This window comes from Myotis nattereri, assembly GCF_964212035.1.
Source record: "Myotis nattereri genome assembly, chromosome: 14".
NCBI classification, from domain to species: Eukaryota; Metazoa; Chordata; class Mammalia; order Chiroptera; family Vespertilionidae; genus Myotis; species Myotis nattereri.
Genome location: NC_138089.1, coordinates 44,366,079 through 44,384,125, shown reverse-complemented (window position 1 = coordinate 44,384,125; position 18,047 = coordinate 44,366,079). Strand labels below are relative to the sequence as shown.

General features: G+C 36.6%; 1 protein-coding gene across 1 annotated transcript in view; it reads right to left on the bottom strand.

Annotated features, from left to right (window-relative positions):
* RARB (retinoic acid receptor beta) overlaps positions 1-18,047 on the bottom strand; it is a 638,244-nt gene that overhangs the window by 440,804 nt on the left and 179,393 nt on the right. The window contains exon 3 of the mRNA XM_081105810.1: positions 9,176-9,227. The gene's annotated coding sequence lies outside the window, so the exon portion shown is untranslated. The remainder of the gene's footprint in view (positions 1-9,175; positions 9,228-18,047) is intronic.

Sequence of the window (18,047 nt, the reverse complement as noted above, 5' to 3'; positions counted from 1 at the left end):
AGAAGTTGGCAGACTCATAGAATTTTCTTCCTTCAGTTAGCTAAGCCTTTGTGTTTCATCTTAAGTATTTCTCAGATTTTACCTCTTTAATATGTGTTCTTAGTTCTCATGTGAATCTATTTTTTTTCCTCCTCAAGCTATCTTTCAAATATCTCTTTGTAGGACAAGTGTGGTGATTAGTGATTTTTTTGTACTTCTACAACTTACATGTTTTGGTTCAAAATGGTGCTTGACTTCTTAGGAAGATGCAGAGATGGGGGAGAGAGATGGAGAGGGAAGAAGTAAAGTTAAGTGGGAAGAATGAGGTAGAAGAGAAGGCTGGTTACACACACACTCACACAGAGGAAGGGGGGGAGGGAAGGAGAGGTTTTACATACGTTAAACTTGAATTAATTGAAGATTTAATTTCAAGAAGAAAGGAGAGTTCATTTGTCCCTTTCCAAAAACTGTAACATAGAGATATGTTGCAGAAGAATTGATATCACGTGAGAACCGATCAAATGCAGAAAGTCAGGAGAAGGAAGGAATCAAAGACAGAAGAAAATGGCAGAGGAAGTATAGAAAATGTAGGTTTATGACAGATTTATTCATCATTCAAATATTTATTGAGCACTTTTTAGAGAATATGATACTATGCCTAGGGTTATCAGAGTTAAGGCATAGTCAATACACTTGCGGAACACACATTTTAAATAATGAAAACACCAGAGCTGTACATCAAATAATTACATTAAATGTTAAAATGTGATACAAGGCATTTAAAAATATTGCCAAAACCTCTGAATCCACTTCTGTCTGTTCTTTCTTACCTGTATTATGTCCTAAAACAGCTCTCTTCAGTGTCACCAATAACATTTATGGTGGTAAACCCAATGAGTATCCTTCAGACATTATTATCAACAAACAGCATTTGACCCAATGGCCAACTTCCTCCAACTTGAAACAAAGAGATTTTTGTGCCTACTTATACCATATACTCTGATTTTCCAACAAGCTTTCTGGTTGCTTCTTTTCAATCTCTTCTGCAAGCTCATCTTCTTTTGCCAACCATTAAGTGTTGTGATTTCTCCAAGATTCTGTCCTGTGCTTACTTCTCTTCTCCATATTCTATTAGGGGCAATTCCATTCAACCTCTGGCTTCAACTACCTATAATAAACTAAGAAGATTTAAATTTTGTTCTGCAGGTTGACTTCTTCCTGTACAACCCATGTGGAGTGCCTGCCTCTCCCAGGTACCCATTCATGATTAACCACACCCTGGCTGGGCGCTTACTCAGTGAATACATATCTGTCTATACCTATCAGTAAGGACCTCTACATTATTCATCTGCATGTCTTTAATTTAACATGACAGGTACTATGGGTTCACCATTTGCTCAGCTGTTGACTGAAATTGGGGCAGGGCTTATGGGCAGCATTGCAACAGCATCTCATATACGGGGGTGCTGGTCACTCTGCATGGACATGGTGAATACATGACCAAACAGCTGAGCAAAGATACTAATAGAACTACTTCTCAGATGTAATTAATCCCTCAAGCAGATACACGTAATCTCTCTTTTAAAAAAAATAAATTTTTATTGATTTCAGAGAAAGAAGGGAGAGGGAGAGAGAGATAGGAACAACAATGACAAGAAGAACAATTGATCAGCTGCCTCCTGCATGCCCCACATTGGGGATCGAGCTCACAACCCAGGAATGTGCCCTGACTGTGAATCGAACCATAACCTCCTGGTTCAGAGGTTGACGCTCAACCACTGAGCAACACTGGCCAGATGATAATCTCTTAATTATGAGAAGTTTAAATAAGATTACAAAAAAGAAGTACATGTTGGATTTAACAGACAATTTTAATTTTTTTTCCATTTTTCTATATTATCAGAATTTTCTACACTAGATATATGCTACCTTTATAATTGGGAATTTTAAAACAAGAAAATGTTTTTTTTGAGATCTGCTTTGTGTTTTGATAGGGCAAGAGGGAGGAAGTTATGTGTATGAACACACACACATACACACACACACCCACTCACACATGGTAGTGAAATTAAAAGGGAATAGAAACTATTAGCAGGAATTCTAGGAGTTGGAATTCCAGGAGTTAGAACACACCTTTCTTTAATAAACAGCATTGCTTAAATTCTTCAATAAACAGATGCCCAAATTGCTTGTTTATAAGTGAATTTTAGGGAAAAATAGAGCAAAGAGAAATTATTTTCTCAAATGGCTTGTCACTCCTGATTTTCAAGAATGAACACAGAAAAGTATTTGGAGATAATAAATGTGATAGTAACATATGCCCTTCTGAATTATAACTCATACTATAATCTTTACTGATGAGTGCTAGACACTGACATCCTAGTCAACCAATTGAAGCCATTAAAGTAACCCCTTATGAAAATGAAAATTGAATATTACATTGTTGAAATTGAAAGCGTGTTTTATCAAAGGCAATTTGTCTATTATCTGACAGCCTTGGAAAACAACAGGGAAATTACATCTCTCGCATTAAAATTAAAAGGCAGCAGCTTATTTAGACACCACAGTAATATGGGAACCATGGGTCATTCAGAAAAAACCCTGCTTATTCCATATGCAGGCACTGTCTGATTTCCCCACCATTGTATTCTGTTGGGAATGGGGGTAGGGCACATTTCTTCACTAGTTAATGGATCACAGAAGAAAACAGTACCAAATTCTTCCTTTCATGGTAAAAGAGTGATTCTACAGAACAATCTCAAGGGCCATCAAACTGTTAAAATCATGGTAACATTGAGTTGTTCCTTCACCGGGAATGAGGTAGCCAATACCTCCCATCCATTAAGTAACCTACTGACTTTATTTTTCATATGTTTGGCTGGGTTATGTAAGGCATTAAGATCTTAGATTCTCAGATATGGTACCTAATACCACATACCTTCCTCCCTCTTGCCATATCAAAACCCAAATACACAATTTGATAATTACACATTTACTTAAGAGACCTTTGTGATAAGGAAGGTAGCCATGGATTCTGATCATGCTCATGTCTATATCTTGGACATGGTTGGTACTTTATTATGAGTACTAGAGGCCTGGTGCACGAATTTGTGCACGGGTGGGGTCCAGTCGGCCTGCACCGATTGAGGCTGATTGGGCTGGGCTGGCCAGGGGGAGGGGCTGTGGGTGGTTGGAGAGCTGGCCCTGCCCTTAATGGGGGAGGGGGGGTGATCAGGGGCAGGGCCAGCCAGGTGGTTGGCAAGCCTGCCCCAACCTCTGGTCGAACCCTGGTCAAACTCCCAGTTAAGGGGACAATTTGCAATTACCTTTTTATTATATAAGATAGCAAAAGAAAACTTCACTAGAAGATGAGACACATCTAGTGAAAATGCTTCTATAATGTTTGGGGCAGTATAACATTATTAATACTATTTACAGCTAGTGTTGCTTGTGTACTTCAGAGATTCACTGCTTATTATATTAGTTTAACATCATTCTTTGAATATAAAAATACATCGACTTCTTTTTAAATGGACTGTCTAGAGGAAAAGCATAATTACTAAGCCAATAACTAATTCTTTAATGCCAATATTTCAGAGTTAAAGTTTTACTAAAGTGCTATTTGACATAGAAAGGAATTATATGCAAACCAGGTTAATCTTAGATTCTTTGCAAGGGATTTTTATAACTAAAATAATAACTAAAAGAGACTTCGAGGTAATGTAGGCTTGAACTCTAGAAATGGGAAAGAGAGAAAAGTGCTAGAAAATTAGTTAAAATCAAATGTACCTAACCAATTTATGCTTTCCTATATTCTTCAACTAAATGAACCTCATTGATCATGACATCTGATCACTCTCTTTGTAGCTAACAGCCTCAGTGGGTAAAATATTCATTTCTGAGGCCTGGGAAGGCTGGCCCACTTGAACGTGGTCTGAAGTTCAGTTTGTGGACCTGGGAGTGTAGAGGGTTAGAGATGCAGAGCTGTCACTTTCTATCTATGTGGTCTGAGAACCTCCGTTTCCTAAAATACCATTTGGAAAAACACTTTCTCCTCATATAAGAAATATTAACAGGTAAAGATACTAGTTTCCTTCCCTGTGCCTTATGTTCATTTTACCCAATAGCTAGGTAAAGTTGCCTCCTTTCATGGATACTATCTCTCCTCCCCCCTCCACCTCCTCCCTTGGAACAATTAGGTACATGAGCCATAAACTCCCTTACTAACAGCAGGGAGATGTTTCAGTGAGTGAGCACAAAGCAGGAGTTCCCCCCACTTTTTTGATAACCTACAACTATATGTAAAAATAAAACAACCCTAAAAATAATGCCATTTTCGATTGCTGATGTCATGGACATTGGCAAGAATATTGAAGCGGTACATCAAAAAGATATTTTGGAGATAAATCAGCATAGGAATAAAATAGAGCTCTTGTGAAATTGAGAGATCTCCTTTGTATCTAAGGATATTTATGAGACTGTTTCAACAGAAACAGAGAAAAAAATGAAAATCCATTGCCATCATATTACTATTTTGTTGAAATGGCAATCTTATAATGAAATCTAAAATTTCAGCTCTCATATCCTAAAGTGGGTGCTTGCTTGCTTTAATCTTGGTTATCGTTATATCACTAAAGCAATCATTGAAATTAGGTTTGGCATTTTACAAAAAGGCAGGATAGGTCTGCCCTTCCTCCCGCTCCTGCCTTTTCCTAATCCCATCTCTCTACTCTCTGTCTGTCCCTGACAACAAAAGTTCAAGAACGCTGCACTGCAAACAGAAATGGGGAGATTGTAACTTGGCATTTGGTGATCACAGTCCTCCCTAATTGAGTCTCCCTAATTCACAGAGGAATAAATTCTGGTTCAGCTGAGCTAAACCACACCTCCTGCAATTTCCCCTTAGTGATGTGGGGTAAAAGGAGTTACCAGGGTTTCTCTTACCTTAAAGCTGAGTCTGAAAATGTGACTCTGTTCAAGGCCCCAACCTTCTGTGGTCTATGTTACCTCGTTTGTCAAACAAATGTCTTGAACCAAATGGACTACAGGTCCCTGATGTGCCAAAATTGTATGACTGTTATAGTCTGTAAGTTCTTCTTAAATTTCAGTTATTCACATTCCACCAGCATGAATTTTGCCTAACTAGGCAAACAACTTTCATTCTTTTTATTTTTATTTAGGTCAGCACATTTTGTATGTGTTGTACTTGAATAAATGTGTTTATATTGGGCAGATTATGATGCTGTAAAAGTGATAAATCAGCTTCACTTAACTCAAATAAATGATAAACTAGAAAAATAAAAAGGATGAAAACAAACAATGTGAATGAGCTCTGTTAGATGGGGTGGCCTAAGGAGAGTGCTGAGTCTCAGGACTGGACTCTTTGGAAAAAAAAAAAAGCTATAGACAACGGGAAACCATCAAATACCCTCTGTTACCAAGATAATCCAAAGTTTTAGAGGACAAATGGTAAGGGGAAGAAAATATTTTCCTCACTATATAATTTAATATGATTTAAATCATCACCGGCACCACCACTGGTATAGATCCCATTTGCTAGGGAAACCTCAGTAACTACTAAAAGGGTATGTTACATTTTCAGACTCAGCTCCAGATTACTAAAGTACTGATAATCTTTATTGCTCCCTATCTCTAAGAAGCCATTTCAGAAATGGTCCTAATTTACACTGCTCTTGTTTTGTTGTTTAAAAATCCAAAGGAAAGTACCATGGACTCTATGAGTTGCATGTCCTAAAGTCTCCTTATTTCTAGTGTTGAAAGTGTGTACTTTTAAGAATCTTTATTGAGATACTAGAGGCCTGATGCACGAAATCCATGCAAGAGTAGACCTTCCTTCTCCCAGCTGCTGGCACTGGCTTCCCCCTGGCTGCTGGCAGGCACCCAGGACCCGGGCTTCCCTTGCAGCACAGGCTTTGTCTGGAAGGATGTCTGGTCTAATTAGCATATTATGCTTTTACTATTATAGATAATTCATGTACCATAAACTTCATCTATTTAAAGTGAACAATTCAATGGTTGAAGCATATTCACAGAGTTGTACAACCACCAGCATGACCTAATTTTAGAAAATTTTCATCTCCCCAAAAGAAATCTGAGTAGCAATAACTCTTTATCTTATCTTTCCTAGCCCGCCCTAGGCAACCAATAATCTATTTTCTCTCTCGGCATGTACATATCTTAAACATTTTATATCAGTAGAATAACATGTTATTTGGGAATGGCTGCTTTCATTTAACATAGTATTTTCAAGATTTAGCCAGGTTATAATGTGCATTGGTATGTTATTTCTTTTTACTACAGTAATATTTCATTATATGGATATACCACATTTTATTTATCTATTCACCAGTTGGTAAAAATCTGGGTTGTTTCCACACTTTGGATATTATGAGTAATACAAGTTCTGTGCAGACATCTATTTTCATTTTTCTTGGGTATATACCTAGGAATTTAATTTCTTGAAGATATGCACTTTTAAACTGATAAGAACAGATACTACCCTTGATCTTAGCCAAAAGGCCGAGAAGCGATGAAGATATGCACTTTTAATGAATACTTCATTTCGAGATTATATATCAAAACAATTTTGTAGTCAGGTAGCACAAGAATAAAATAGATCCCTTGTCTACTATTTTTATTGTTCTACTTTCACTTTTCTGTTTTTTCCATGTTTATATGCTAATTATATTTCAAAATCAAATAAAAAGTAAAAAGCACCCATAATCAGAATACATTAAAATAATAGAGAATAAAATAGATAACCTACCCACTCTTCCAATTCTAAACCCAGAGACAAATACCTATATATATAAAAGGCTAATATGCAAAGTGTCCCCTTGGGAGTTCGACCGGGAGTTCGATCGCTCACTAAGACGTGCACTGACCACCAGGGGGTGGCACGGAACGAAGGAAGGTGTTGGCCGGCAGCCAGGGAATGAAGGCCCCCTGGCAGGCAGCCAGAAGACCCCAATCAACCTTGATTGCTGGCCAGGCCTAGGGAACTACCTGTGCACAAATTTTGTTCACCAGCCTCTAGTTTTTTATAACTATAATGTTTTTTTTAAAAAAATATATTTTATTGATTTTTGACAGAGAGGAAGGGAGAGGGATAGAGAGTTAGAAACATTGATGAGAGAGAAACACCGATCAGCTGCCTCCTGCACACACCCTACTGGGGATGTGCCCGCAACCAAGGTACATGCCCTTGACCGGAATTGAACCCGGGACCCCTCAGTCCGCAGGCCGACGCTCTATCCACTGAGCCAAACCGGTGCTGGCGTAACTATAATGTTTTTAACAAAATCATATAACTTGCATTTCTCAATCACCACTGACATATTTACATGTAATCTGACATAGATTTACTGCATTTTAATAGAACCTATAGATTTCCTTATATTGAAATACCATGAATTATTTAACCAGTCTTCTATTTTATTATTTTTTTTCTGTCACAAACAAAGCACAATGAACATCTTGAACATAGAGCTTATGAACTTCAATAATCTCATAGAATATTTTCTGAGAAGTTAGGCAATTGGGTCATACAGTGCTTATAATTGGAATTTTAATAATAATTGGTCAATTTTACTCCAAGAAAAGTTATTTCATTCATATCCCCACCTATAATGAAGAGAGCACAGATGTCCCTATGACCTTGCCATTGTTCAATGTTATCAATTCTAAAACACAAAATACATTTTAACCTGTATTTAAGTATTAGTACACTTGAGCAATTTTTAAATTTTATTTACTGGTCATTGATATTTCTTGTAAGAATACCATTTGTCTATTTCTTTACTAAATTATGTACTCTGTTCTTATGGATGTGTCTATATGTATATGTTCCTTATTTGCTGAAAAAAATGCTTTAATTTTGTCTTTTCCATAAAGACATTTTTATGTTGTCTTTTTTTCTCTTTATTACTTCTTGACTGTACCATTATTTTGCTATTAAGTTGAAATGCTACTTCTATCCAATATTAAATCCCTATACTTAGATTTCTTTCTAGACCCTATTCTGTTTCACTGATCTCTTTATTCCTAAACCAGTGCCAAGATGTTTTAATTACTTAAGCTTTATTAAAATATGCACTGCATATAAGATTCAACAAGGTTTTTATTTTCAAAAAATATCTTGCCCATATTCATATACTTATTCCCACAAATGAACAAAACAGTATGAGTCACTTTTTTCTCTAACTTGTAGCCATAGTCATTATTAGCAACATTTAATTAGTATGAAATACTTTGATTTCTGGAATATAAAATTAAATCAATCAATATATTGGTGTTAAACTATAACAATAAGTTTATTAAATTATTTCACTTTACATTTAAAATTGGATGAAAAGCTAGCTAATAATTAAGAAAAGCCACTAAACAAAACCAAACAGAAGGAAGCTGTGTTCAAATATTAAAATTTCCAACTGAATGTATAACCATACCAAGTAGAATAGAAAATAAAGTTATCAAGTCATTAAAAAATACATTAAATTCCAAGTGAATTAGAGAAAGCAATAAAGTTATTTGGAACTGCTATAGGAATTCTGTTTTAAAATAACCAATTGAACTTACCCAATAGGTTCACTTGGAGATTAAATTAAAATATGATTATAGTATGAGAAATTTATAGTTAAGTAGCATTATATTAATACCTTATTTTTTCCTAATACACTTTAAAATGTTTTTGCTACTCTTTGTACATACTTATCTTCCCAATAAAAAGTATAATGAATAAAGAATTAAATGATGGGTAAATGAAATTTTATTTTTACTATAATTAGATTTCCTATCTCACAAAATTTCCCATCTTCTTAAATCACTATGAATTAAACTATAGTGTTTCCTTTATTGTGTAAGTTCCATGCCAAGCACGTTAATCTTTTCTCAGAAAACCTCAGGACCATTTTGGTATGGTCATGTCTACCCAATCTTTGCAAACAATATGAAAACATTTCAAGGGAATCTACATGATATAAGTCTGTCTTATTGAGGTAACAATAAATTTGGTCAATTTTTCCTTGCTCAAGTGCTTCATCTATGTGAGTACAAAAATTCTGCATTTGTCCCCACAGCTATCATGGAAACTTAAACCCAGCTCTTTTCTATCTCCACTCAGGATATTCATTGTGTTAATTTTTCAGATTTGTTTATTTCTTCTTTCTTTACTCACCAGGTATGGATCCTTGGACAAATCACTTCATCACTGCAGTACTCTCTTTTACCTGTAAAATGAGGAGCTGTGTTAGACAATCTTCCAAATTCCTTTAAATTCTACATTCTGTCACTGCATTTAATACAGACACTAAATTTTCTTAGTATTATTTAATTTTGATAACTAACAGTTATAGGGAAAAATGTTTGCCAGGGGACCTACAAATTAAAATCTTCCATTTATCATTGCTATTGGAATGTAGTCTTCATAGACAACCTATTTTTCTCATTGGTTTACTATAATATCTTTCAAAAGAATAATTACAGGAATTCTAACATACTGCCAATTTTCATAATTCAATTTAAAAATAAATTGCTCATCAGAAATTTCAGCAAACTGATTCATGGGACAAAGATTCCTAACCTTGATTCCAAGTTTGTCTGTTTTCACTAAACTACATTTATTTTTGTTCCCATTCTATTACTGATGTTCTCATTTGTACCTTGTTGACTTGCTTTTGTAAAGAGCATCACCTTCAATTTTGTCTTCAGAATGCTCATATTCTAAAAGTTCCCAATTACTCTACATTTGATTTTGTTTCTAGTTTTACTTTAAAAGCAATTGCAAATCTTAAAACATTACTAGAAATATATTCAAATTTCACATGAAATAAAAAAATAGAATAGTTATTGTTGTAATTTTGTGACTACTGAAATGATAAAAGTTTAAAAATGAAAAAATAACATAATAAAAGTGATATATAGAGAAAGGGGACATGTTTCTAGCTAGTGAAAGTATTCAGTACGTGGGTTTTTGTTGTTGTTGTTTTTTTTATGGCTACTACTTCCATATTCAAAGCCTCAGGAGTTAAACCAAGCAATTCCACTTTTAGGAGTGTTCCCTAAGGAAATAATTAAAAATAAGAAAAAGGATAGACATCCCACTCTTTATATAAGTGAAAAACTGTAAACAACTGAAATGTACACAAATGGTGGATTGGTTAAGACATAACTGTAATTATATGCAGCCATTAAAATTATAATGTAAAACAATATAAAATATCATGGGAGAAATGTTCATTCTAAAAAGTAGAAAATGGCTGTATAATAATGTGTGAAGTAAGACTTTATTTCTTGTGAAAATCCATATGTATAAGTATTCATATATATGTCAGAAAGTGGGCGCTGTTTCCCAAAATGTTAATACTGGTTACCTCTTGGTGAAAAAAATTATAGGTGGATTTTTTGATAATTTTCAAGTTTTCTGCATTGATCACATATTATATTATCATTAGAATTATTCAAGAGCAGTAAATTATAGTTCCTAAAATAACTTAAGTGTCTAGAATAACTTAAATACAGTTTAAAATAACTTAAGTCATCTATCACTTCACACACTCTCATTCTCTGCCTTAGGACACTAGGTCTTTAATTTCCAAGCATTTTTTAAAACAACCTGTAATAAGTGTATTCGTTAATTTCTTATTTGGTTTAGATTTGCCCACCACTCAACTTGTATACTCCATGAGAGCAAGAGTTTTACCTTTGTGCTTCACTTAGCATAGATCACATTAAATAGTTCAATAGACTAAATGAAAGAAAAAGCTAGTGACGTTTTATAACATCTTAAAATCAAAAGTCATTAGACCAGTAAGTTTGTTCCTGTAACCTATAATGACCCACGGTTGGAATACTATTCCCTGAATCTAACCGCTTGGAGTTTACACAGGCAACCCAACACAAAAGCCAAGTGTACTATATCAACATCCAGTATACTTATGAAAACCAAGACACTCCTGATGATTTAGGGAAAGTTAATCTTCTTTACCTGCATTGCCCATTATTTAATTTTATGCCTTTAAGAGATTACCTCTGATAAATCAGCCATAATCAAAATTTTGAACTCCAAATGTAATTAACCAAATGGCACCCTAGTGTCATTTAGGTGAATGTTAATGGGCAGGAAGTTCATGTTGTAAAGACATTTTTTACCATCTGAGCAAAGTGGAAGTGTACAATTAAACACTGGTTTGAATGGTGTCAAAGAAGAATAGTTTAACTCAGAAAAAACACATATAACTATAATGCTAATTGTTCAGAAGTGTATCTTTGTATCAATGATAAAGACAGACTTCCAAAGCAAATTAATAGCGTAAGAAACACATTTAAAAAAAGACAAAACAACTCTTTATAAATCATTCTTATCTAAGCAATCATTCCATTTCTCTAAGAGCCCTTCTGAAAGGACTTTAATGATCAAGCTCCATAGTAAAAATATTGCCTGTAGTTAAGATATTGTTTGTAGTAAAAATATTCTATTTCTTTTAAAATAATTGATAGTTTAGCTTTCTCCATCATTTGGATAGTCTTCCTCTACTGAGCCTGAGTGAACAAAAGGTCATCATCTTCTTAAAATATAAAAGCAAGCACAAATATAACGCCACGGTCAAGAAACTGAAACAAAAGAAGTCCTTATTTTTACTTTGAAGCTGCTTTCATCCCATAGGATCTAGGAATGAGTAAGCCCTTCCTATGCCAAGTCTTCAAAGCAAAAAGTGAAGTGGAAAGTTACTCAACTACCTGGCAAATTCAGTCAGTGCAGCAAGCCAACCTAGATTAATTGAAGTTTTATTTTAAGTACTTATTTTTGCTTATAATTTTTCAAAGAGATTAAGTATTTAAAATTCAGTCTTTAGGTAAGTATTTTTATTTTAAACTTTAAGAGGGGGGAAATAAATGGGATATCAAAACCCAACTCCCATTCTCCAACATAATTTGAAAAGTTGTGGAGATAACCATAAGTTCCTTAACAATGGAACATCTTAAGTCATAGTCAGTACACAAGAGTGCTTATTGCAAAAGGTTCCTAAAATGTCTATTCCCTGCTGGTTTATAACTGCCAATAGGACCTGGTTTGCATGTTGAATGCAAAAAGCATGGAAATTTCCAGCAGAACGATTTATAATGTTTAAATGTAGCCTTGGGACCATTCATAGTTAGTCCAAAGGTTAGAAACTAACATTTCAATTATCTGCCTGATCATCAATGGTGAATCACTGTGAAAACCCCAAAGATGTCATGGCACCTGGGATTAATACAGGAGAGTGCCACTATAAAATACAACTTTGTAAAGACCTAACAATGAAGGCTCCTACACTCATGGTATGGTTTACTTCAAGGCTTGTGGCTTAGTGCTACATTCAATCAATTTGCATGGGCATTAGTTGGGTATTGGTCATTAAAGAGATTTTTCCTCTCTAATGATTCGGAGGAGGGGCAAAGGAAGGATTGCATTGAGACAGTGTTTTATTTCCTATTGAAAGACGGACAACATTATGTTTTATTGAATACTGAAAAGAATTCTTTTCTCCCAAAATGCTGATGGCAAACTCTCATTCAAAATAAGGGTTTAATTTATCTTCCCTGGGATACATATATGTATTAAAGAAATCCTCAGGTATTGGCTATATATTACAATGGAACCTACTACTACAAGCACCTATTTCTCTGAGGCAGAGTTCCAACCATTAAAGAAATGGCAGGAATCTAGAGAATTTAACATTATTCTCCCTTTCTATATTCTGGAAAGTTTTCAATCAATGTCCAAACCATATTTATGTTAATATGAAGGTCATTTATTTTAGGCATTCCATGTTGCAAATGGGTGGGCTACAGATCAGTCAAATTGTGCACTCAAACATATTTTTGAGCCAGTACTCTTTCAGATGGATGTATCTATGGCTCTTCAGAGGCCGCCTCTTCCCTCCTGCCTTACGCCCAGCGGTTTGGAAGCTTTCTCAAGTGGCATTATCTATTGTGCCTCTACTACTTCATTTTCCTAACTTAGTAGAGTGCCTAGCATGTGTCACCAGCCTGGGACCAGTAGGAAATTGATTCCCTGGCCCCTTTGAAAGCTCTCCATGCATATCAAGCTCTGAATGGAGACTGTCAAGAATTAGGTATATTTCCCAGGATGATGATAGTAAATTCTTTGCTATCACCATGGTCTGGTAAGATTAAAAGATCTTTCTACATTTAATGATAACCACAAAATATCTGATATGGCTGATGTGGCAGATGCTGCCAGGACACTGTCCACATCCCCTCAGACCCTTTTCCCATCTTCCCACACATTAGCACCCCACGTGCTTTCACTCCCAAGAGCCAAACTCTGATTCTTCATGGGTGAATCGTCAAATATCAGAGGAATAAGTACACCAGCTCCTTCGCTCCTGGTTGCAATGCTCCAGGCATGTCCTATACTAATTCCAGAGCTCTCCAGCATGAGAGGACGTGTTACCCTCCAGGATACTTTTCTTGACACTGTCCCTTCACTAGCCTCCTTTTCTTTCCACTCTCACCCTCCCAAATGTTCCTAATTACTTTCTTCCAATCCTTATCCTAAGCTCTACATTGGTTCCCTACTTAAAGACAGCCTCATTTCCCAAAATGGGAAGAAGCAAGTATAATGGGTGACCAACCCTTCTATGGACTTTGTAGTGTTTTCATAGAGCAAAGTGACGCAAGTCGGGACTTGAGTGGGTTACAAGATATGTAACATCTCTCAGTACATAAGCCAGTTACACAAGGATGCTTGAGGTTGAGGGCAGAATCATTCGTCAAATGCATGCATGGTACCTGGCAACAAGTGGTCCATGACAATGTCAAATTTTCAATAAAATGCAAAAGTTCCTGTTGCTGTCAATGAACTATGGAATACATTACAAGCTCAGCTTTTTAAAATATTCTACCAAACAAAAGAATTAATTTACAAGCTGGAATCCCAAACCTCTACAGGGTTGTGAATTTTACATTTGGAATTATATTTCTGAATCCTTGGTTTTTAATTTACTACTCTCGAGAATCCCCTTCTGGCCAAAGCAGAATGAATAAATGCTAATGACGTAGAGAACCCTGGTTCACACACTGGTGTTACGATTTTATAATACATGAAGTATTTAAAGACTGATGAGACAGTACATTATATCTGCATGGTAATTTAGTTCAGAAGTTCACAATTATTTTATTTTCAATATTAATTGCTTTTGTGTCTCAATAAATGACTCTGTAGGAAGTGGAATTCAATTTCATTCATTTTCAATAATCGAGATTGCTTTGAACTAGCTCAATAACTCTCAGCTCCTCTTGGCCTCGGATGTATTGCTCGTGGTAGAACATAAATAATCTCAGTTTTCTTTTCAGATTCTTAAGCGGAGCTGGCCTTTGGCAAAATGGCTAAGTAGACACAGTTTGCTCTCCATGCTCCCAGCCCTTTTGTCATGGCCTCTTCCACATCCACAGTCCTTCTGCTTCTCATGCTGTCATTTCCTCTGTCTCCTTCTCCTTCCGGGGACAAATGATAGGAGAAAGTTATTCACATACCTGAGATTTCTAGCCTCCTTGCCTTTGCTCATCTTTGTAGCCTCTGCTTGCAGTAGCTTCCTGTCTACCTTTCCAAATACACCCAGAAGTGAGCCCAGGATTCATGTCAAAGACCACCATCTCGCCAGAGCCTCTGCAGACCTCCCTAGGTAGAAGAGCACATGGCTGCTCCCTGGATGCCTCTGTGTCTCTCCCATGCTCCTTCATCTCTCTATAATGATTTAGATAAAAGTATTTACATGCCTTTCTCCCCTTCTAGACAATCAGCTTCTCAAGGTCACAACTGACAAGCCATTCATTCATATATTTCATGCAGTGCTTAGCTGTGTTCCTTGTAAAATAAAAGTCTGCATGAATAAATAAACCATTGGATCAATTAATGAATGGAATTAGGTTAAGAGAGGCTTGACTAGGTTTCAGTCACATGAGGTTACTTTAGTTCCTCCAATACAAGTTTCACCAACTCACCTCAGAGTCTGTGTCAATCCATAGAATCTAGAGCTGAACAAGTACTGGTACTGTGTCCCCCCCCCCCTTCCTCCCCCCCACTCCTCCACACATCCCCACTAGCCTGAGAACTCCTCAGGGACAATGACAATGGTGTGTGGCAGGCCCAGAGCAGAGCTTGAGCCATTTCTGTGGAGTGAAGGGGATCATGGGCACTCTGGATTTCAGCAGTTTTCCTTCCCAAAGTGTATGTTTCCAAAGAGGATCACAGGCAGGGTGCTTCATGGACCACTGTGTTAGAGGCCACATTGTAAGGCCAGTGAGGGAGAGGGACAGTAGACGTACCACAAACCCTAACCTGGCCCCAGTGTCCTACTTGACTTGGGGGACTCCACAGAAGCTTTGAAAGTTTTTACCTAACGTCCAAAGTGAAGTGATTTCCAAACTCACCTATCAGCACTCCATCAACATTTAAGGAACACATGGGCTGTATTTATTGGCACTGGATTTCTTTCCATCTGTTGGCAAGTCATGTTCAAGACCATTGTAAGCGTTTCCCCACATAGATCACAGGTTCCTAGAGGAAAGGAGATCTGACTTTTCTGAAGCTGGCTCCCAGCTGGAATGGCAGCAAAATGCTCTGCATCTGGATCTTAGGGACTGCTGCCAAGGCTCCAGCTCAATTCAGAAGCATTTACTGTGGAACCGCTAAGCAAAGAAAGCTGCATGCAGATTAGGAACAAGGTAAATATAAACACAGCCCCATCCTTACCCCCAGAAAGCTTGCAATCTCGTCAGGGGGAAAGACAGATAAGTAACTATGCTTGAAACAAGGGGAGTTGTTAACAGTTTTTCTTAAGAACGAGATGCTGGATGGGCTAGTGTAAAGGAATTGAGTTCAATTTCATAATATTATATATTCAAGGAGTTGGGAAGAGTTTTGATAGGTGTCTGATCTCTTTCCCTGTAACCAATGGAATGTCCAGGAACTAGGCCCAAGAGTGTGTTACCTGACCTGGTCCTTATGTTCTTAATTATGTATGTCTGTATGTGTGTGGTAGGAGTCTATCTGTGATGTTTACCCAATAAATTAATCACCATTATGTCCTGTCATAAGCCACAGTGGTGTTGTTGTTTACTAAATTAGATGTGCCTTCATTTGCATAAAAACTACAATCTCCTTTCAACCTATTTCAGTTCTTGGTGCCTTTCCTTATTAGGGATACTTCCCAATTTTAATGACTTTTGATGATCTGCTCTGAACTCAGTCTAATCAAGTAGGAATGCCCCCAAACTGTGAACAGTGAAGAAACTAATAAAAGTTGAGTGCAGGCAACCTAGAGAGAGGACAATCTCATTGCTTCTGCCTAGTCTTTTCTCTCAGCAACACCAAGTCCTAAAATCTCCTCCCCTTTTTCTAAAACAAAACAAAACAGACTGTTTCACATCTTACTTGTGGCCCCACCCTTACTACTCCTGGCTTCTTTTTTCTTGTTATGCCCAAGGAGCCACTGATTTCTATGGTTTTCTACAAGAGAGCATGGAACTACCTTTGGTGTGAGGGAAAGATACTTTAGGGAAAAGGCATAATTGTTACTTTGCAATCATCTTCGCTATTTCCCCCTGAAGGAACTTCCTGTTAACCTTTAGGAAAACACTCGAAATTATAATTGAATCCACTTATCTCTGTTATTGCACGGTTGTCCTTCCAAACGAGTTTAGGTATTTCCTACCAGATTTGAGATCTGTAAAGCTCTTCTGTAGGACTGCCACAAAACAGGGACGAGCATTCAGCTGAATTTGAATTCCAGATAAATAACCAGTAACTGGGTATAAATGTGTCTCAATGATTGCATGGGATATTCTTACACTAAAAGAATATTTATCTGAAATTTAAATTTACCTTGATGTTCTATTTGCTAAATCTGGTAACTGTACCTCTTTGTATCTCAAAATTATAATAGAATTTGGGAGGCAGTTTCATATGATGATCAAGAGTGGAGGTTCTGGAATCATACATAAAAAATAGCTTGCATCCTGTGTGTTTGTCCATAATGGGATCATACTTGGGGCTCCTTACAAATATTCTGGCACTCCTCTCCTGAGGATAAAAGGTACAAATTCACATCCTCTTGTCTAGTTTAAGTTAGGTGTGGCCAATTAGCTTTGATCAATGAAATGGGTATGGAAGCCCCTCCCCTTTTTCCTCCCTTAATGATCATGGAGGCATATATATACTATGGTGGAGTCTCCATTCATTTGGATCCTGATATCTACAATAAGCAGGGTATCTTACAGTGGGCAGGTAGCATGAATGACAAATAGATTTTGGGGACTAAAGTAGCAAAATTTATAGAATAACCTAGCTTTTGTGGGAAAGAACATTGAATCTGAAGTCACAAGACCTACACTTAAAGCTTAACTTTCTGCTGAGTCACTTTGTGATGTCTGGCAAAATGCTCCACAGTAGGAAAATGGCACTGATAATTCTTTGTCACCCTAAGATTGACTACAGTGAGCACTGACCGTCAAATTTGATAATACTGCGAGGGATACAGAAATAAGTATGACACATCGCCTCATCAATGACAAAAGCGAAACAAAAACACACAAGAGCCATAATACCTGTTTTGGACTTACCACATGCTTCATGTGGTTCTAAGCACTTTACAATTATTAACTCATTTAATTCTTACAACAACCCACTGGGATAGGTGCTGTTACTATTCTCATTTTATTGTGAGGAGATAGGCACAGGAAATGAAATATCTTACCTCAGTTAAGTGATAGTCTCCATTTTAAAGGTTTGGTAATGGTGTCAGAGCTACTAAAAGGGACAGGTGATGTTGAGATAAGAAGCTATAACCGCAATGTAAAGCAACACCACTTTTTTTCATTGATGTAGTTTTAATTGGGGGGATGGGTCACTTGAGTTAAACAGGTGGCTTAGTGATTTACTGACATTCCTTATTTTTATTGCAGGCCCCCTCTCTTTTTTAACCCTGATGTTTTTTCTTAAATTAAATCCACATTTCCAATGTTCTCTTGGATATTTTCCTATG